Here is a 23,388-nt window from a genome sequence, read left to right as displayed (position 1 = left end):
GCATACAGTTTACTTCCAGAAAGAACTTAGCCAGCACAATTACATTTACCAAAGAAAGAAGCTTCAATATGCAAGGTTTCCCTCCAGCATTTCACACTCCCCATTGCTTCCTTCCTTCCTGCTAATTCTCTGCCTCTGGATATTTTTTCTTCCCTGACAAGAGTCTGATGAGTGGGAAGCAGGGGAAGTTCTCTCATCCAGTCTTGGGAATTGAAGAGCTACCAGTGAGTCTTGAGTGCCTTTAGAACTTAATGGCCTCACTTAGCCAGCTGTTTATAGATGATGTGTTATTTATTCCTACTTTATTTCGTACTTGCTTCACCACGTTTTTGTCTCCTTCTCCTCTGTGCTTGTTAATAGCCTGCATAGTGCAAGTGTGGGTATAGATTTACTAGACGGACACAGTCCATGCTGATGGTAATGGAAAAGCAAAACAGTCTCAATTCCAAGTCCCAGATCAGGCTCTACAATCCAGTAGGGTTGACTTTCTTTTGTGTTTTTGCTACTTTAAGTTGATCATACTTTAAGTTGATTAAGGGACTTGACCCAAGAGCCCTTCATTCTTACTCGAGAACGATAGTTTTGTAACAGAGCGGGGATCATTTTGAAAAACCTAGGTTTCTGAAACTCAGGTTCTGGGTTGCGACCTCTGTGATCATAGACATTGTCACTGTCAGTAGAGTTGTCCTTTCAGAATGCCCAAACCTTCCCTGACTATTCCAATGTGAATTCCTGGCCAGAGGTAAAGACATCAAGTAAGTACAGTCCTTACCCTCTGATGCCAGCTAGTTTGCTTCCTGTGTTCCTGTCCTGTGAGCACTTCGGCTTTTCTCACACTTCTTGTGATTAACAACATACACACAAACTCGCATGCACACTTCCCTGGAAACACAGTTGTGCCATTTTCTTTTCTCTCAGGCTAGTCAGTGATAAGAACCATATTTGAAAGCCAAATAGAACAAAGCTAACCTACTTTATGGCTAACACACAAGATGCTATTTAGAAAAATGTTGATCCAATCACCACTGGCTCTGTTAAATAAGGGATCCTTAATGTGGCCCGTGATCAAATTCACTTCCTTGTTAAGAGCATGAGGATAAGTTAAGACAGAGCCTCCTTTGTTTAAAAGAGGCTGTGTGAACTCTGCCATGAGTCCCCAGACACCCCTAAGTCCTCTGTTCTGAACATGTAATTAATTCGTAAGAAACCAGGTACCACAGCAGCCGTGGCTTGACAGTAGCTTCATTCAGCACCAGCCAGATGTGAAAGGCTTTCAAAGGGAGCAGAAGGCGCGCCTATTGCCCAGGGAAGCGGGAGCCGGTAACCTCTGGTTTGCAGCTTTACCGTCACCCGTCACCCGGTAATGCCATTTCTAATGTATTTCAATTCATTCTTAACAGTCACAGATGTTTTTGCAAAACCAAAGGTTATTGATTAACCTAGAGCAGGTAGGAGGTCCCTATTTGAGTTCTTACATTTTTCCACCTAAGAGAACTTAAAAACCACCCGCTAGGAAATCCTGTCAATTGCATATTACTATTTTTCATGCTTCTTTTCAAAGACAAGGGAAGAGCTATTTTCAGGGATTAAAGGAAAAGCATTTTCTTTAAAACATTGTAGGTTCTGTTCAGGGAGTTTTCTTTATGGAGAGGAATGATACAAATTTCCTGTGGGAAGACTCTATCAGGGCGTTGCTAGATTCAGTTCTATTCAACTTTTATCCTCAGTTTGGAAGATGTAGAAAATGCCTTTTTTAATATTTTGCAATGACACAAAGCTGGGAGAAATGCTAAACACAATAAGGTATTTCAAGATGAAAACCCATCTTGACATACAGAATTCATCAGCAATAAATACGAAAACTTACAGTCAGGATTTAAAAGTTATGCAAAACAGGATAAAAGAGGCTAAAGTTCTTTGAATTCATATGGGAAAAAAATCGGAGGGTTTTACTTTATCGTAAGTTCACTAAGAATTGGCAATATGGTTTATCTATTAAAAACTCTATCATGGGGGCGCCTGGGTGGCTCAGTGGGTTAAAGCCTCTGCCTTCGGCTCAGGTCATGATCTCAGGGTTCTGGGATTGAGCCCCGCATAGGGCTCTATGCTCAGCAGGGAGCCTGCTTCCCCCCTCTCTCTCTCTGTCTGCCTTGCTGCCTACTTGTGATCTCTGTCTGTCAACTAAATAAATAAAATCTTTAAAAAAAAAAAAAAAAGGTCATTTGTACATCAGACATTTTGTATTCTGCCCAAGCCAGAGCATGTCTGCAATATTAGATTAATCTCTGGACACTGCATTTTAAGAGTGACATGGATTATCCAGAAAGTGCCAATGGCAAGAAGTTTGGAAACTTCATCAGATAGTATTAATCAAAATGAGTAGACATCTTCTAATACAGCCTTTTAACCAGTATGTGAATATACAGTGCAGCATCTATGCCTGATGCTCATTTGTCTTTGGCTGGAGTATGTTTAATTATAAGATGCTCATTACTCTGCATTGGTGGGCCGTTCCCATTTTGGAAGGATTTTCTAACTGTGCCATCTCTTACAGCACTCTTCAATCCTAGAATATTAGTAACCTATTTCTCTTGATAACCCATGATAGGTTTGAAAGCCTATTATAAGTTTTTAAGACGATTTCAAGAAATTCCCTCAGAAAAATCAACTTATGAGAAAAAAAAATAAAACCATCAATATAACAATGAGCAAATGTGTTCTTCAAGTATTTAAAATGCCATGGTAGGTACAGAGTGTAATTCTGAGAGGTTATTATAAATTGGGGTAGATAGTCAAAAAATTTTTTTAAAACTTCTTCATCACTTCTTATGTTTTGTCATTTGAGAGCCTGTGCAGAGCTTTAAACATGGTTAGCAGATTTATCTGATGGAACAACCTTGGATTACTACAGGATTCTCCTCAGAGTTCATCTTCTGTCTGGTCAAGGTCATGACTCAAAAGAGCTGAAACTGGTATAGTTTGGGAATGAGCTGATTATTGTCTTTAGGGATATTTAAAATATAAATCATATCCTGACTGATAAAGATCATAATTTTCCATCTAAATAGGCTCTAATTACTCTTTACTCTACTGAACACCTAGCACAAAAAGATGAAGAAAAACCCATAGAAGATAATGGGTTTTCATGTCAAACCATATTCTTAATTATTTATAGTCTATTGAGAGAGAGAATGAGAGAAAGAGACAGAAGGAAAAGAGATACTTAGATTGAGTTCAAGTCACATAAAAAAGGAAGGATGGGCAAGAGTCAGGAGTGAAAGGACTTGGAATTTGAAGCTGCACTAATACTCTTAAGTATCAATACCAAGCTTACTACAAAAGCTCGCAAATCAACCCTTATGGGCTGAATTTTACATCTGCCTCTGACAAAAGACAGTGATCTAAAGGCAGTCCCAAGTCCTTGGACTTAACCCCCAAAAGGTGATTTGTTATCCAACACTTCACATCCGTCATACAACATCTGGTTTTTCCAAGGAGGATCTTCAGTCTAGCAATAGTAGAAAATACTTCCTTGACTTCCAAATTCAAGGAGACTAATATAGAGAAATTCTGTTGCCCTTAATTTTTGCTAAATCTTACTGGCAGGAGGCAAATTTCCAGGTCCCCGGAGGTCCTTTTGAGAACTGAGGATGTCCCCATGTATGAAAGGGGCTCTGGGTCATAAAGAGGAAAGTAAGGAACAGAGAAAGGGAAGCACATGGAGACCTCATACCACTTGGGTGGGAGCGCTGACAGGCGGTAGCTGAAGGGGAGTTTGTGGTTATTGCCCTGTTAACAGGTCCCTCTGGAAATCCATCATTGGAGGGGAGTCCTGAAGTGAGGTGTGGGAATTGAAAAAAAAAAAGGAAAACAGGAAATGCACACCAACAAAAAAAGTAGACTTTTTAATGAAAAACATATCTGTAACATCTAACGTTTCAGCCACGAGAGATGTAAAATTCTTGGAAACATTTATTAGTGAGAAGAGCGAGCCATAGTTTAGGTTCTTTATAATGATCTCTTTCCCCTCTTCAAAGGGAAGAATAAAGGAAGAATGCATAGAATGAAAAATTTTATCCATAAATATGTAATATCATATGAAATATATTTCAAAGCATGGTCCAGAATTCATATCCTTGATACTTACAATGCTGCAATTAATTAGGCTAGCCTACGTGGGAAAAAATGAAAAATGAGAGAACAATGAAATGAAACAGATGCCAAAGGATCCTGGAATGAGAACAAAGACAAGGAAATGAGACAATTGGCAGCCACAGAGCAGTAATCCATTGGCAAATTTCAAGGAGAAATTTACAGATGATAACTCAGGAATATTTACTCAACATTTATTTTGTTTAGGACTGTGCTAAATAAAGAGAAACTACCTAAATATACATCCAAATAGGTAAAAAGCTAAAGAACAAAATCAAGCCATTTGTCTTCACTGATGAATGTGTACATGAATTAAAAAGAATAGTGGGTGAATTTGGTATAAGCATAGAGGAATTTAGAAATGACATAACCTTTTAGGGTTTTAATTGCATTTCAGAGAATATGATCATTCAGAGATTAAAGATACTCTTCCTTTCTTCCCTTTTCAGTCTGTGTCTCAAGAACAGGGGACCTTTGTTACACACTCTGGCATACTCAGCACACACATGGGGAACATCCTGTATGACTTAGATAAAATAACCTCCTGGCATCACAAGCCAGTCCTCTACAAAATGACACAAAGAAAACTAAGTCACCTTACACATAGTCTTTGGGATCAATTGGTTATTAAAATGGTTATAAAAGAGTTTAAGCTTTGCATACATATTAAATAGCAATTACTGAACAACCTTAATTTCAGGTTCTTTTCTCCCATTTATATCTCACAAGTTTAAAGAAAAGTGGCAGAAAGTTTCCCCATATTGGAAGTGGTAGAGTGATTAGAGGAAATGAGTCATCAAGATAATTTATGATCTTTCCCATAACTAGCAATGCACAGAACATAGTAATCCTTTGTTATCCAGGCCACTCAGTGACCAAACTCCAGGACCTTGATGGAATATAATTAAAATAGGGTTTCTGTAGACTCAAGACTCTGCTTCATATCCCAAAATGGTTTTACCTCATTGCAGTATGCACATTTAATATTTACTGTTTTTTACTTTTCTCCTGCATGATCACATCAAGCTGGTCTTAGTAAGAAATTGCTTTTTAAATGAATAAAATAAGGTTCTTAGTTTCTAGGAACTTATAATCTATAGGAGAAAAAGAGCAGGCCCAAAGAACTGGACTAGACAAGAAAATAATGCTAAGAGTCACCAGAGAGAGTAAAAGTTTCAGAAGAGAGGAAGTTAACTTAGATTCAAACCAGGGAATTTATTTTAGTTGTTTTGGGTTTTTTTGTTGTTCTTATTTTGTTTTAACATCCAAAGCTTCCAGATCACTATGGAAAAATTTCCAGTGAGTTATGGTTTTTAAAACTCTACTTATTTTTTAGAATCTTCATATCCAGGGACCCAAAAGGATAATATTCTTCAACTCATTTCCAGGTGGGAGAATGTTCAATAACTTAAGAAATCTAAGAGTTGGGTAGAGCCTTATATTTTTTAAAGTAGTTTTATATTTTCTACGTATTTGTAAAACTTCACTTTCCGAATGCATTTCTAGATACAACACATATTACCGTGAATATTCTCTCCCCCCCGAAATGTGGTTTAGCCTGTTTGGGTATTGAGGGGTGTCCTCCAGGCCCAGAGCAAGGCTGGCCTTTCACATCCTGTCTTCTTGTAAATACCCCAGCATAGAGGACTTATCCTTAACACCTCAGAAAATCGGGCAAGGTCTGGCCTTTTGTCTGCCACATTATTTATCACACAGATGCAGCCCATTGACAATTCCAGAGACCACACATGGGAAAAGGAATTTCTAAAGTAACACATCAGCCTCCCTGGGAGCCACAGGAAACTCCATTCTATGTGAGAGTATTTGCTGAGTCAAACTCTGGTTTGGTGAAAATATTTTCTTGGGTGAATCCAATTCAACCCTTTAAAAACTCATCTGACTCACTCCATAAAAAACACATATTAGACATTGCTAAGTCCTGGCTGTGCGAGCCTATTGCCTGCCTTCTGGACACCTTAGACCACATATCTGCACATGCCTACATGCAAAGGTGTGCCACACACAGTTCTGTGTTACTTGAGGCCATCTCTCAATTGCTCATTGGAACCCTAAATGCATTTTTTTCTAAAGGCTGGGTATTTACCAAATTATGTAAAACCATAAACATTAAAAATGCTTTCTTCCATTTCTGGACACTGAGCCCCAATTTTTGGTTGAGAAAGCATGTGCAATGATGCTACTGACCTACTGTCAGCTCGGCATATACTTCTTGCAGTTTCCTAGTGGTAATCACTACAGCTTAATCACCTGTGAATAATAAATGGAATTTTAAGATCCCTGGCTAGATTCTGTGGAGTGACCTGATTGGGTGGAGGCTGGCAGCGCAGATGGTATAAGAATTCACCCAGGCAGAACAAAGGAAATAGAAGTTTATTGAATACACTGCAGGGGAGCACTGGTCAGGACAGCAAAGGAGAGAGTGTCTTTCAGGAGACGGTGCTGCGGTGGGCGGTTAGGAGGGACTAGCAGTTGGTAGGGGGAGGTGAGGAGGTATAGGAAGGTATGGAATTTTCCTTTCTTGGTCCCTGTGCCCGGTTGTAAGTAGCCCATTGGTCAGCTAGGGTTAATAGGTATTTTGAGGCGGGTCACCTAAGGAGCCTGTTTGCATTCAGCCTGGTGGTCACTGTGGGCCCTTTTACCTTACCTAGGTTTCCATTGTTCAGGCGTGTTGCCTAAAAGCAGCCTCTACACATCTTGTAACATATCTATTACAGTGGGCTGGAAGCAAGAATGGCCACTACAGGGAAGAATAAGTGGCAACGAGGAATATGTGCTTCCTTAAGATGATATACTGAGTAACTGGGAAAGAGTAAGATGCACATAAATCTCATACAGGACAGAGATTCTCAAAGAATCAGTGTAATCACAATACTGTGCCTTTGTTTCTCCATCTCTCAGATGTTTATAATCTCTTCTATAAATGCTTTTCCAAAATCTGATTCTTTTAAGGGATACAGTTTGTGCTCCTAAGTGCTGCCCACATTTAGCACAACTTTTTAGAAAGATCTCTACTACACGTGGGCCTGATTTTTAAGTTGCATGTAAGTAAAAAAGAATTGTTAATTACCCAACGTGGTTAATAAACATAGAAACACTTAGACCTGATAATTCAGGTCTTAAATATAATGGTACATTAGTCAAATCAACAATCAATAATTATTTCCTTACTTAAAGTGTGAAGAGGGACGGAGGAGGCAGAATTAATCTTTTTTAAACAGTCTCCTATGAGTTATGCATTTTCCACACAGTATCTTCCCATTTCATGACAAATGCTATTCTTAGCCCCATTTTGCTGATGAGAAGGAAATGGAGAAACAAAAGAAATTCTAGCCTGAGGTCACAGAGCTAATAGTCAGCAGAGATGGAACTTGAATTTTGGTGGGTGGGTTGCAACTAGGCTCTTTTTAAAACACTAAGATGCCTCCTTATAATCCCAGTTGAGTTGATGTTGCCCAAATGAAGAATGGTGAACCAAAAACATAAAATCAAGAGAAGGTGGGGGAGGTGAGAAAGTCCCTCTGTGATCCACATTTATCTTGTTTCTTCCTGGCAGCTCACAAAACCATAGAGTCCCTGGTGATCCTAAGCATCTGAAGATGAATGCATGAGGTATGGAAAGTACTTGCATCGAAGAGCCAACTGGTCAACTAATCATTCCAACATGTAGTACAGAGCAGCCTCTGCTGAACTGTGTGCCCAGAGAAAATGAGATATAAAAGAAAGAAAGTACCACGGCTCTTTTTATTGGAGCAGAAACATAAAAGCGAAGGATAAGCCATACCACATATGAACATTCATTTGCAATTATTTCTCTTCTAACTTAATGTAGGGCCTTGGGTTATACAATAAACTAGCAGTTTGGGCAGTTCAAGGCATAATAACTTCCTCTCTTTTCATAGATCAGAGTTAGAGAATAACTCTCCCAAGTCGCATGTCCTGTAAGTCTCTTCAATACGCCTTTTGGTGCTGAACAGTCTGTATTTTTTTAGTCTTCTAAGTGACCTCCTAACACTTTCCTTCAAAACTTCTTGCTTGTGGTTTCCTAAATCTTCCACAGGTCTTTTGTTAGGAACTGCTTTCCTTTTTTATTTATTTTCTTTTTCATTTTTGCATCGTTTCCTCTGATTAATGGCAGCACTTAATTTACCAGTTGGGAATATTATTAAAGACAACATGCACATCGGGTATTTGAGATTGAAATGAATTTCCAAAATGGTTATGTATCTGGATGAATGGAAAAAGTACAGTTAATAAATGATCTCTCTGAGCTATGGAACTGAAATACCATTCACCCTATCTTTAGACATCACTTACAGCATTGCTTTTATCAGGGGAAAAAATGTATTCCCACCAGTTCTATATGTATTAATTTATACAAGAAATACTAATGAGTGCCCACTAAAGGCCAGGTATAGTAGCTAAAATGCTAAGTGAACTATACCTTGAGCTTATGGAGCCTTCAACCTAGTGGTTCAGAGAGACAGTTCAACACGTTAACACACATACAAAAAATAGGTGTGACTGCGAAGGTGCAAATGCTGGTGAATATACTGCAGGGGCATTAGCAACCTACATGATGAGGATAAACAGGAGTAAGCAGGTGAAGGTAGTGATAAGGAAGAGACAGTTCCCAGGCAGAGGGAACACATGTGAAAGATGAAGCAAGAGAACGCAAACTCGAAAAGTTCAGCAAACTGGAACTTGGGTGGAAAGAGGGTTAGTGACAGGGTGATGCTGGCCAGATGGATACATGGGCTGAGCCTCGCAGGGTTCAAGAGTCACATGGAAGAGTTTAAATTTTGTCCCAGGGAAGAGAGAAGAGAAAAAGCAAGTCAATCACTTGGTCATATAGTCTTCTTAAGACACACTTGTCAAACTTGGGAAGGCATAAATATCATCCAGAGAGCTTTTGGAAATACATTTTGTTAGTCCCTACTATAGAGACTATGAACAGTAGGCCTGGAGTGGGGCTTGAGAATTAGCATTTCTCATAAGCTTGTAGGTGATGCGGATACTTCTGGTGCAGAGACCATACTCTGAGCAGTACTGTTTTATAACATTCACTCTGGCTCCGTGCAGAATATGCTGGAAAGGACTGAGACTGAGAATGAAGAGCAGTCATGGAATTCAGCTTGTTACTCATTCGTTCACTCACTCAACAAATGTTTATTTTATTATTTTTCTATTATTATATTATTTCATTTATATGCCAAATTCCTTTTTAAGTGCCAGGTGACATAGAAGTGAACAGAATCAACTCTTTTTCATAGAATTGGTACTCTACTCAAGGAAACAGACCCAAAGGAAAATCTAATAAATAAGTAAACTATATTAGTGGGGGTGAATGCTATGAAGAAAACTGAAACAGGATAAAGAGAATAGAGACTGGTTGTGGGAGTGGGAGTTATTATTCTAAGTAGGGTAGTCAAAGAAGGTCTTCCAGAGTTTGAGTGAAGTGGGGAAGCAAGTCACGGAGAGATCACAGGAAATGTTTTTCAGGCAGCGGATTAGCATGTGCAAAGGGTCTAAATTGGAAGCAAGCTTAGTGTTCTGGGGGAGGAATAGTAAGAATGCCAGAAAGAGTCAAGAAGGGAAGGAGGGTGTAAGAAGAGATCAGCCAGATACCAGAGGGAGGAGGCTTTGGTAAAAATTTTGGATTTTATTCTGAGAGAATTTAGAGGTGCTTAAAGGTTGTGGGTGTACAGACGTTGTTTCAAATGGTTTGAAGTGGTCACTGTGATGAACTAAGAGATGGTGAGACACATGAAGTAGAGGGGCTGCCGGGCATGTGGAGGATGGGGTGGTAGATTTAGAGTGCCAGTCTCTCTGGTATGACTTTCTCCAGCTGCTCCAGGACAGACAGGTGAAGAGACAGTGCCAGGGATGAGATTGAGCATATTGCAAGACAGTTGATGTAACTTAAAAATGAGAAGCCACACTGATAAATAACCTGAGCTGATCTCACCACTGAGTATGACTTAATATGGTAACTGTGTGTTATAGATATACTTTTCTAGATGAGCATATTATTCAATGACCTCAATCTTCTAATTCACCAAGTGCCAAAGTGAGCCCTGAAATGTTTTTCTTAATTGACACATAATCCAAAAGTGATTTGTTTTTGGATTCAACTAAAGTTGTATTCTTGTTGACATTTGAGTATGAGGTCTCAATGTATTAAGCCCCACCCATCAAGCAAAACAATGAACATATCCCTGTGGGGTTGGACTGCAAAAAAAAAAAAAAAAAGATGGAAAGAATATGGTGTCCTCACTCTGTGCTCCTGCTTGGCTAATCCTTCAGTTTCCACTGCATTGAAAACAGACTGTAAACACCCTCAAAAGTTGAAGATCACTAACCTTGCTTTTAAACAGCATCCAAACAGCAAAAGATAATAGTTTGGGTTTAAAAGAAAGCAGTATCCAATTCCAAAACAGCTGGAGAAATCAGTGGTCCTGGCCTCACATTGCCAAGAGGCCAGTGCCAAGAAGTGCTTGGTGACTTCAGAATAGACCCTGGCATCACACAGTCACATGTGGCTTCTCTGTGGGGAAGCCATAGTGGCTCCTTCTCTAGATCTTGATTTTCTCATCTGTTAAGATAAAAGCAGTAATACCTACATTATAATGTGGTTACAAATAATGACATGTAAAAAGTCTGAAGCTCCCAGAGTGCCTGTTCATTTTAAAGCCGTGTATGTGTTAGCCATTATTATTTTTTATTTGTTATTTTAATTTTTGTTATTTATTTGTTATTGCTTTTTATTTGTTATTTTTTTAAAGATTTTATTTATTTATTTGGCAGACGGAGATCACAAGTAGGCAGAGATCCAGGCAGAGAGAAAGAGAGGAGGAAGCAGGCTCCCTGCTGAGCAGAGAGGCCAGTGTGGGGCTCTATCCCAGGACCCTGAGATCATGACCTGAGCCGAAGGCAGAGGCTTTAACCCACTGAGCCACCCAGGCGCCCCATATTTGTTATTTTAATTAACAAAGAATTCAATTTAAAATTAGAATATAATTAATGAATACTTATAATAGAAATTTTGCACAACTTTACAGTAAGTATAGTAGAAGAAATTACTCATAATCCTAGCATCTAGAGATGATTTTGATGTATATCTTATAAGCCCCTTATAAGACAAATTAAGTTACATCAATAATACTTTAAAAAAAAAAAACACTATTGTATCTAATCATGATAATGATGATGATTTGATAATGGTTTTATAATAAGAAGAGATTTGGTATTATATCCAAGCTTTTGCCCATAATGGATAGTCCTTGCACATCCAACTGATTTCTTTCCTTATTTATTCCTACTCCATTAGAAATTCCTAACTCACAATTATAGGTTATTAAGTATGTCACTAAGTGTTTGGTTTTTTTTCAGAGAATTCTAAATATTTAAATGAAACAGTGACCCAGAAACTGTGGAGCCAAAAGAACAGTCCATTATCAAAGTAATAAGAGCTTGTTAGATGAGAAGGGCATCAGCATTGTTGAGAAGCTCAGTGGTGACTCTCCCCAGGACATATAGTAGGAGATACTGTTAGATAACTGGGCGTATTGATGGGAAGGTGGTTAAGAGGATTCTAAAATAATAGAGGTCAGGTGGAGACTCTTAAAAAAAAAAAGTAAGTGCAAGTACTGCAGTAAAAGGCAAGGGTGGAGGGGGCTATCAAGATAGATAGTAGAACTTAGTATCCCTCTCAGCAAGATGAATGGGAAGACAAGGATATTAATCACTACAATAAAAGAAAATGAAGGATAGATAGGATTACATAGCCTAAAGGCAGCTGTCTAATAGAAAGTCAAGGTCCCTTTCCTAGTTTTAGGAACTGAGCCCATATTTAGGCTCATAGTTCACGGACCATAGGAGAAAGTAGGTCCCCAAAAGGAAGGACTATACAACGTCATAATAAATACATAGAGTAATAATTTCTCCTGACACTTCCCCAAGGAGGTCATTTACTCTATAACTGTATTCTAGGGAAAGGAGAATACTCAGATATTTTAAGGTCTGTTGTCACAGTGTCTGAGTTGACATTAGTACTGAAGGGCATAAAGCATCAAGATGATAAGTTGTTTACTTTGAGCCCCATCTACCCTGGAACTGGCAGTGGTTCATCTTGGCTGGAAATGGCACATGTTTGAGTCAGAGTTTGTCTCTCCAATTCATAGGGCCTTGGCCAGCACCACTATTCAGACTTACAGAGTGTTTGATCTACTGATATTGTAGGCAGGCTGAGTAATATTCCATTGTGTATCCATGTCTTCTTTATCCATTCATCTATTGATGGACATCTGGGCCCTTTCCATAGTTTGGCTGTTGTGGGCATAGATACTATAAACATTGGAGTGCAGGTGCCCCTTCAGATCACTGCATTTGTATCTTTCGGGTAAGTACTCAGTAATGCAATTGCTGGGTCATAGTGTAGCTCTATTTTTAACTTTTTGAGGAACCTTCCATACTATTTTCCAGAATGGCAGTAGCAGCTTGCATTCCCACCAACAGAGTAAGAAGGTTCCCCTTTCTCCACATCCTCACCATTATCTGTCTTTTCCTGACTTAATTTAAGCCATTCTGACAAGTGTGAGGTGGTATCTCCCTGTGCTTTTGATTTGCATTTCCCTGATGCTGTGTGATGTAGATTATTTTTTCATGTGTCTGTTGGCCATTTGTATGTCTTCTTTGGAAAAATATCTGTTCATACCTTCTGCCCATTTCTTGACTGTATTCTTTGTTCTTTGGGTGTGGATTTTGATAAGTTCTTTATAGATTTTAGATACTAGTCCTTTATTGGATAAGAAATTTACAAAGATCTTCTTCCATTCTATAGGTTGTCTTTTGATTTTGTTGACTGTTTTGCTGTAAAAAAGTTTTTTATCTTGATGAAGTCCCAATAACTCATTTTTGCCTTTGGAGATGTGTCTAGCAAGAAGCTCCTGTCGCTGAGGTCAAAGAGGTTGCTACCTGTATTCTCCTCTAGGATTTTGATGGATTCCTATCTCACATTTAGGTCATTCAACCATTTTGAGTCTATTTTTGAGTGTGTTGTAAGAAAATGGTCCAGTTTCATCCGTCTGCATGTGGCTGTCCAGTTTTCCCACCATTTGTTGACTTTTTTCATTGGATATTCTTTCCTGCTTTGTCAAAGATTAGTTTACCATGGAGTTGAGGGTCCATTTCTGGGTTCTCTATTCTGTTCCATTGATCTATGTGTCTGTTTTTGTGCCAGTACCATACTGTCTTGATGATCACAGCTTTGTAATAGAGCTTGAAATCAAGCATTGCAATGCCACCAGTTTTGGTTTTCTTTTTCAACATCCCTTTGGCTATTTGGGGTATTTTCTGGTTCTATACAAATTTTAGGATTATTTGTTCCAGCTCTGTGAAAAAAGTTGATGGTATTTTGATAGTAATTGCATTGAATGTGTAGATTGCTTTAGGTAAAATAGATATTTTCACAGTGTTTGTTCTTCCAATCCATGAGCATGAAATGTTTCTCCATTTCTTTATGCCTTCCTCAATTTCTTTCATGAGTGTTCTGTAGTTTTCTGAGTACCAATCCTTTGCCTCTTTGGTTAGGTTTATTCCTTGGTATCTTAAAGTTTTGGGTGAGACTGTCAATAACTGTTATTATTTTTAAAAGCTTTCTTTGTTTTTTAGAGAAATTTCAAAAGGTGTTACTACTCTAATACATACAGCATTTCTACAATGTTATAATCATACTGTTTGATAATCTTACTCTCTAAGCAAGTTTTTCATAAAAACATTTCTATTGCCTTGGCAGTACAGACTGTTTGGGTAATCACTCTAAAATAAAATCTTGCGAATGAATTTGGAAAGTTATTAGAAAATCATGCCAAATATGATTGTTCCCTTGCATATTTCCTCCTACCAGCAAACCAACCAACCAAAATTCTAATTTTTTTCTTTCCATCTATACTCATCTCTAGATATGGCCCATCCATTACTATAGACCTCTGCATCAGGTTCACTAAAATAGCCAGATATCTTAGAACTGAATAAGTGTGTTAATTTACTTATTGATTACCGGCCCAAAAAATTCAATAAATATTTTACATACCTTGCCAACATTTCAAAATTGGGAAGGTTCACATAAAAATCCATATCTGTGCTCTTTCTTAAACTCAGTCTGCATTTCCATGTAGAATCAATATACTAGGGCTGAAGAGCAGTCAGACACTTTAGAAGGGTCTTGCACTCTCCAGATTGACACATTCCACTCCACCTTACTTTTATTTTTACCTACATGGCCCAGGGCCTTTCAGTTTGTATCTTTCACCTAGCTATTTCCTCATAAAGTTGTTTTTCTAAGCCTAGCACATTTCAATTTACATTTTCAGATCTTGAGTAAATTGGCAGAGAGGGGGAAGGGAGAAGTTTGAAGATCACTTCTGTTGTCTTTTTAGTAGAGAACATACTGTAAACATTATGTTTGCCTTTCCAAAAAATTGATCACTGGGGAATATTTATTCTTACTTCTTATTTCCAGAATATAGTATACGCTGAATAAATGTATATTGAATGAATAAATGAAGATCAGTTGTTCAAGATACCTTAGTGGATAAACTGCTCAGTTCCCAGTCCTCTTTTTATCTACTTAAAAATATGTATTTATTTGAGAGAGGGCGAGCAGGAGGTGTGGGGCAGAGGGAGAAACAGACTTCCTGCTGAGCAAGGAGTCCATTGTGGGACTCAGTCTCAGGACCCTGGGATTATAACTTCAGCCAAAGGCAGACTCTTAACTGACTGAGCCCACCAGGTACCCCAGTTCCCAGTTCTCTTAAGCCCATGTTTTCTCTTTATTGTACTGAAAACCACTCCCACCAACAACACCAATGATTAAAGTCACTAGAAAAATATGCCACATGTCCCAGGTGTGGTGAAGGCTAAGTTGCTATAACAAAGAGGCTCCAATATATAGTGGTTCAAAGAACATACAAGTTTATTTCTCTTGCACATAATAGGTACTAAGATAAGAAGGCCACTCTGTTCCATTCAGTCATTTAGGGAATCAGAGCAATTCTTAATGTTCTATCAGACCATATTCAGGCTCTTCTATATCCTGGCATGGAAGTAAGGGAAAAGAGAACACAGACTCAGTACTTTAAGATCCATACTTGTCATTGGAATCACATAGGAGTTGAGGAAATATGGAACCTGGCTATGTGGCCAGATACCCAGCAATAACCAACTCTATCCCTATGCAAGAAGGGGAGAATGGAATCTGATGGATCGCTGGTGATGATGGTTTCATGAGATGTATTATCTAAAGTGAAGACCAAATGAAACAATAGTCAGTGTTTTTCAAGATGATTTTCTGGCTCATTAGAGGAAGATCTTTCAGGAACGAGGGCTCCGTGTTTGTGCAGAAGTGTGATGAAGAGAATGGGTAACCTGTGGTAAAAACGCTCAACCCCTTCAGCCTGATACCACGCGAAGGGCTTGTGTTTCTTGGTGACTGTCAGTTTATGGTACACTTTCAGATTCCTTTTGTAGTTTATCAGCAGTTTATGTTTTGGCGCTGTTGATATGCGGAGCTGGATGACTGGTGTAGGAGTTGTCCTACAGCATGTTTAGCAGCATCCTTAACCTCTACTTTCTAGATGACAGCATGCCCTCTAACCCCCACCTCCACTCTGGTAGCGAAAGATGTCTCCTCCACACATCGCCAAATGTCTCCTGAAGACAAAATTGTCACCAGTTGAGAACCCTGGTGTAACTACACACAAACTGCAGGAGATATGGCAGTTTTTTTTTTTTTTTTAAAGATTTTTATTTATTCATTCGACAGAGAGAGATCACAAGTAGGCAAAGAGGCAGGCAGAGAGAGAGAGAGAGGAGGAAGCAGGCTCTCCATTGAGCAGAGAGCCCGATGTGGGACTCGATCCCAGAACCCTGAGATCATGACCTGAGCCGAAGGCAGAGGCTTAACCCACTGAGCCACCCAGGTGCCCCTGGCAGTTTTGATAAAACATACTTTGCAATTAACCTCTTCCTGTGGATGAATGATTATCATCTACACTTCTGTCCAGCTAGTATATAAACAGTTTCACCACTACAAGGATTGTATTTTGAAAGTGATTTCTGTTAGCATCAATAGTTCTTTCCATATGTTATATTTGATCATGCTGCTTCAAATGGTTTTAGTCATGGTTTAGGATTCATGCTTGACATCAAGGTTTAGATTTTTAGGCTAAGTAAAAAGAATTTGAAAATGGTTCAGTTGTGGCAAAAATAATATGTTTATGCAAGAATGTTAATTACATAGGCTCATGAGATTATAAAGGGTTGGCAGCAGCTATTTGTGAGGAAAGTTTATCTGTACTGGGTTCTTTGAATGGATTTCCACCTCAAGCTCAGAATTTGCCTAATCCTGCTCAAATCATTATTTATCTCTGACAAGATCAAAAATTTCCTAAAGAAAGGGTTAGAAATTTTCTTCTACTTAATCTTTCTGCTTTGGGATCTAGACAAGTATTTGATTGTCAAAACACTAAGCTAGGAAGAGCGAGGTATTTTGGAGAATATCTGCACCTCCTTTTGAAGGGTTGTTAGTAGGGGAGCAGGTGAGTAGTAGAAGCCTTAACACTGGGATTGTTCTCCCCTTCCCAATTTTTCTGAAGGATTTTAAGGTAGAAAAGAAATCTCCACCTAGTACTGAATAATATCCCTTGTCATTCAGGCTGACTACAATGCCTACCTTACCTATCTCACAAGGAAATTTCCCACACCCTCAGACTTTAATGCCTGCTTAGCCCTGTTTTACATCTCCTGAAAAACTTCCCTAGTAACCATAGCTTATTGGATCAGGAGTGGACATATGGCCCAAGAACATCAATTTCTGACAGTAACTGTTGACATTGTCTAATCCTAAAAGGTGAGCTAGACCAATCTTTTTGAGGATTTAATCTAGGAAATCTACAGTGAAAGCTGAGTGAATAAACCACATAGAGAAATGGGCTGTGAAACAGAGTCAGGATCCTAAGACAGAAACTATAAGGCATAAGGCCAAACTAGCATTATGAACAAGAAAATCATCTATGAGTATATAGAAACTAAAATTTAGAACAAACATACTCAGAATTGAGGAAAGGAATAACTTATTTGTTGATTTCCTGGGAAGGAAAAAACTAGTTTTGAATTTCCTCCTCTCCTTTCACTACAATTATTGTAAGGACTCCAATTGAAAGTAATACTGTGTAATGGTTAAGTATGTGGAGTGTGGAGTCAGGCAGCCTGGGTTCACACGGTAGCTTTACTATGCAATAGCTGAGCGTTCATAGTTATACATATTGCAAAACTTTCTGTGCTGTAGTTTTCTTCTCCTCGGAACCTAGACAGACTAAAGCTGAAAGGAATCCTTCTAGAAAGAATTGTCATCTTAATAGTGGGTGAGTCTCTGTATATGCTCACCTTCCTTGGTTCCAAGCCCTCAACATTGTCGTGTGCCTGCTGTTTCCCCACTACTTTTCCAGTTCCTGAGTATGTTAAAAAACAAAACCAAAACAAACAAATAAAAAAAAAAAAAAACCCTACCCATTGTCAGTTAGTCAGTAGCTGAGGATGTTGTACCCTCTGGGGAGACTTTGGGGTAAGACATCACTTTTTTAGGGTATTAAATGCTCAAAACCTCCCAGGTGCCTAGACGATACATTCCACTTTTTCCAGCCTTAGCTCTTAATTTTTTTTTTCTGAGATTATCACTCCAGTCTAACAGATTTATTGATTTCAGATATGTGTCTCACATACAAGTTTCTCAGTTCTGCTCATTATATATTCTTTACCAGATTTCCCCAGATTTCCCTCCTCTTGGTCTCTTCTGAACCGTCTCCTCCCACAAGGTCTTCCATGAACCCTTCCCTGATCAACCCACCCCTGACAAAGATTGCTGGGCCTTGGGCTTCTGTCTTCACCCATTAGAGTCCTGTTTTAGCAAGAATCTTGCTAAAATCCCCTACCATACTATTTGATCACACTCCATACCTGACCAAATTCCTCACCCACCCCAGCCTCCCTTGGTATTATCTGATCACCTTGGTCTGCCTTCAGCAAGAATCCTGTTAGGTCAGGTTAGGGGGGAAAAAAAATCATCTCACCCTCTGATTAATTTCCATGTATCAACTCCCTCATTCTACTCCTTGGCTATAAATCCCCACCTTTCCTTGTTGTATTTGGAATTAAGCCTGATCTCTCTCTCCCCTACTGCAAAAGCCCACTGCAGTAATCCCTACAGCTATGGCAATAGTCCTGAATAAAGTCTGTCTTATAATTTTAACAGGTGTCATGAATAACTTTTTCTTTAACACCCATATTGGCCTTGACTTCTCTAGTCTCACTGTGTATTACAGCTCATTTCAGCCACTATAAGCTATTTGTGATGTTATTTCTGTGCCTCAGAAATAGATTTCCATGGTGCCATGTATGTGCCAAATTATTCCATGTTGTCCAGTATAGTGCCTCAAACACTAAAAGCGTTGAACCTTTCAGTTCTTCTGGGCATGAGCATAATTGTCAATTTACCACACGACTGGACAGTGCAGTGGCTGAATACTTCCCGAGAAACCTACCCAGAAGCTTTGTCAGCGTCTTGTGGGACTAGGAGAAGATGACCTCAACCTCCTCATTGCAGGTTCGATTGTCTGAAAAGCAGGTTCAAGGACGGAAATGAATATGCGGGGTGGGGGGAGTTGTCAAGCAGTCTTCATGGGATCAATGACTATAGAAGGGGAGGGAAGGAAGCCAGATGGAACAAAGAGAGAAACAGGGCTGCAGAGAAGTTACAAGGCCTGGACAGACCCCATGGGGGGACATTAATGCCAGGATAACCCTTTAGAGACTTCCCAAATGGGAGCAAGGAGGTGGGTTTGAGATACCCACTCTTACCTCCTTAGCCACTTTTTAGCGTGGAGTACCCTTGACAGGGGCCACTCTCTTCAGCTGCAGCAATTCCCAAAGAGAGCTTACAACTGAACTGTTTGCTGACAGCAGTCCCACCAGTTGCATATGTTCTTCAGTCCTGAGAGGGAATCTGGAAGACACAGCATAGGGTCCTAAACAGACTTCTGCAAAGACATAGGATATAGAGGCTAGAAAGTTCCAGTCTAGCCCGGATCAGATAAGGTCCATATCTGTGCCAGCCACTTGCTTTGGACTCCTCAGTAGGTTTTCTCTTGCCCATGTAACAAACTCTTCTGCCTAGCTTCCAGGACCCACATGGCCCTTTATTTCACTCTTCACAACCTCTAGAACACCAGAACTACTTGCTCTTGGCTTATGTTTCTACCTCTGACAGTCCAAGCTATGTCCATCCTTTAAGCCAATTTTCTTCTTGCCTGTCTTTCACTAATCTGCCACCCCAGCCTTGTCTACCAGTTCTTTCTGCAGCAGGCATAGATTTTTCCATCTGCTCCATTCACATGGGCTCTTTTTTTTTTTTTTTTAAGATTTTATTTATTTACTTGACAGACAGAGATCACAAGTAGGCAGAGAGGCAGGCAGAGAGAGAGAGAGAGAGAGAGAGAGAGAGAGAAAGGAGGAAGCAGGCTCCCTGCTGAGCAGAGAGCCTGGTGCGGGGCTCCATCCCAGGACCCTGAGATGATGACCTGAGTTGAAGGCAGAGGCTTGAACCCACTGAGCCACCCAGGTGTCCCCACATGGGCTCTTGAATATACCCCACTATCTGGGAGACACGTAAAACTTGCTCTGCCTGTGAGACCGTAAGCTCCCTGAGGGTGGGAAATGTGCTTACAACAACCTTAAAACAATGTACTTACAACGCAGGGCCTGAGGCATCATGGTCATTCAAAATATCATTACTCCTCAAACCCTGACCTACCTTCGGTCAGCTGTGTAAGGAAAAAAAAAAATTTTTTTTTCTTCTTAAAAATGTTCACAGGGGTGCCTAGGTGGCTCAGTGGGTTAAAGCCTTTGCCTTCAGCTCAGGTGGTGATCCCAGGGTCCTGGGATAGAGCCCCGCATGGGGCTCTCTGCTCAGCGGGGAGCCTGCTTCCTCCTCTCTCTCTGCCTGCCTTTCTGCCTAGTTGTGATTTCTCTCTGTCAAATAAATAAAATATTTTAAAAAAATGTTCACGAATGGGGCCCCACTTAATTCTCCTTGTACACGGGTGCCCCTGCTTCAGAAGTTATAATGCACAGCTCAGTAGAAAAAAGATGGGGAAAAAAAAAAAAAAACAAAGGATGAGGCCTTTGCTCAGATGTTCTCATTTACAGTATACTTCAGGACAGGAAATAAAGACTTCCTGCCAATTCAAATGACATTATTTTTGTGGAAGCTTATCCAAGGCATGTAAAAGACATGGGCACAAAATAAGTTAATCACATGTAGTGTGAATTGGTTAAGACTGAGTTCAAGTAAGTCAGAAATTTTTGAAGAGTCAACAGAATTTCATAATTCACAGTCATTTCCTGAAAGTACAGTCTGGTAAAATTGGCTTATCACCTCACTTTTAATGCACATATGTGATTTCCTGCTTACAGCATTTCCCAAAGGGATGAGAAAAAAACATTTTACAACTAGGGAAGTTTTATAAGAGGGATTATCTATAGTTCCTGAATAAGAAGCCTTCTCCCTCTCCAGGCACACCTGCAGCTCCTAATAACCGACTTACGCAATTTTCCTCTCTACTTGAATCAAAATTGGCAATAAATGTTGTATATGTCTCACAGAGTGAATGTTTAAATCTTGTATTTACTGGTTCATGAAACTGGTTCCCTCTAGTTTACCAGCATGGAGGGGTGAGTTTGCAGGGAGCAATTAGGGATAAGATAGCCAAAGAAACACAGAGTCAGTTGAAAAAAGAAATCTGTGTGTCTGGCTCTCTCTATGAATTATGACTATTCAAAGGGGAAAAAAATCTGAACCTTTGCCAAAAGACTGGCGTGTAAAGGGACAGCTGGAGTTTTCTGTTAGGGGTTACAATGCATTACTTGTTCCATAAGGGAAGAGGGGGATCACTTACCACAGCAACTCACACATTGCATGAGACACTGGCACATCTCTACCTCGTGAAGCATTTTCTTCAAAGGAAAAGAGCCAGATATTTCAGGAAGGTCATTGAAGATCTTTGGGTACAGACGTGCTGACCTTCCTGGTGGAGATTTGTAGCCTTTGTGGTGTGTGGACTCGGTCTCTGTAGATGCCTTCGTTGTACTATAACTTTTATACAGGATGTATTGTTTAAACTGCCAGCCCTAATTCCAATGCCCTTAGAGACTCAGGAAATTCTAACCAAATAATATAAAACCCCATTGTATTTTTCTTTGGTTGAGATGCAAATAACATTTTGAATAAGAATGTTAACAAATACATAAACATGGCACTAAGTTGGAACTTCCATTGGGACTCTAAATTTAAATGTCTTAAACATTTAAATACAAATGAAAAAGAGAATGATAACCATATTTAAAAGTCTCTTAAGAATCAGAGACTCTGCTACTGCTGTTCTTTAGTCTGTACTCATAGTAGGTCTATCTGTGTACTTATCAGCCCTGAGACCAGCACTAGCCAATCTGGGTTAAACTCTGAATGACCCTCTCCACCAGAGTCAACGCAGACATGCGGAAGATGTCACATCTTTTCCTAACCCTAACATAAACCCTAGATTCATGTTATTTTTATTTATTTATTTTTAGATATTTTTAGATATTTGAGATACAACTTTATTCTGATTCTAAACACAAGGGAATGGGAATGGAAGTGACAAATGAGATTTCACCACTGGATATTGTGATGTGGCTCTAGCAGTCTTCTGTCTGAAACTCAGGAAGGAAACAACCGCATTCCAAAACAGCTAAATATGCAGGTCCAAAAAAAATGAAGGTACTTTTTAAACTGCCACATTCACTCTGAAGCCCTTTCATCTCCTTCATCTCCATTTATCTCCATGTGCAACCCCAAGGTGAAGCACATGTAGTGCTCGGCTCTCTAATAAAGCGGCAGACACCCTGCACCACTGATATCACGGACTCTGGCCTAGAAAACCAGACTTCCGCCTTTTTTTTTTTTTTTTAAGATTTTATTTATTTATTTGACAGATAGCAATCACAAGTAGACAGAGAGGCAGGCAGAGAGATAGAGGAGGAAGCAGGCTCCCCGCTTAGCAGAGAGCCCGATGCGGGGCTCGATCCTGGGACCCTGGGATCATGACCTGAGCCGAAGGCAGAGGCTTTAACCCACGGAGCCACCCAGGCACCAAAAACCAGACTTCTGATGCTGGGCTGCAGGTGCATCCAGGAGAGCCGTTGTCTGAGCAAGTTCTAGATCATGCTCATGCTGGGCTGCTGAAATTGGCTCCGTGACAACCTCTGGTAGGGCAGGAGCAGGCATGGAGACCACCTCCAAGTCAGGGTCTCCAATTAATTTTCTAACAAGCCACAGGAGGGACTTTTCAAAGTTGTAGTTACTTTCGGCAGAATGTTACAGTACTAATAGTTCTTCTTTCAGTGGAGGATAATAGACTTCACCTTAACTTTCCTGTCCTTCGTGTCCACTTTGTTGCCACAGAGCAGTATGGGAATGTTTTCCCATACTTGTACCAGATCTCTATGCCAGCTGGGCACCTTCTCACAAGTAACCCTTGATGTTACATCAGACATTATAATGGCACCCTGGGCTTGGATGTAATAGCCAACTCTCAGCCCGCCAAATTTCTCCATACATTGAACTCCATAAGTCTTCTGTTGGTATGGAACACAAGGGGATGGACCTCAACACCCAAGGTGCCTACATACTTACACTCAGATTCACCAGTCAGATGACATTTTAGAAACGTAGTTTTTTCAGTACCACCTTTGCCAACCAGTACAAGTTTTGAGCTGGACTTGAGGTTCTCCTTGGGGGTAGCCATCATGCTGTTGCTTCCAAAAGCATCTCTGGCCCATCTGCCTGAGGCACCTAACCCTAGATTTAAACAAATAAACAAAAACCTTTTTAAAGGCTGATTGGGTGATCTGTTTTACTGTATGCAGTTGGGGTTCATTTCCTAGATTTCCAAAATTAGTGGAAAAGTCAGATTCCATCTTGCTGGTTAAACAGATCAAGACAGATTAATTTACAATTATCTCGTATTATATTATCCATAGAAAGTTATATGTTTAAGTACATATTTATAATGCCTATGGAGAAGAAAAATAGGAATTGGTGCATTTAAACCAACCTTGAGGTAT

General features: G+C 39.7%; 1 pseudogene; it reads right to left on the bottom strand.

The window, feature by feature from the left end:
• Positions 1–15,497: 15,497 nt before the first annotated feature.
• LOC116587198 lies at positions 15,498–23,103 on the bottom strand (annotated as a pseudogene).
• Positions 23,104–23,388: the final 285 nt, after the last annotated feature.

The sequence above is a fragment of the Mustela erminea genome, chromosome 3 (genome assembly GCF_009829155.1).
Source record: "Mustela erminea isolate mMusErm1 chromosome 3, mMusErm1.Pri, whole genome shotgun sequence".
Lineage (NCBI taxonomy): Eukaryota > Metazoa > Chordata > Mammalia > Carnivora > Mustelidae > Mustela > Mustela erminea.
The sequence above is the reverse complement of the archived record's forward strand: the minus strand, read 5'-3'. Positions and strand labels throughout refer to the sequence as shown.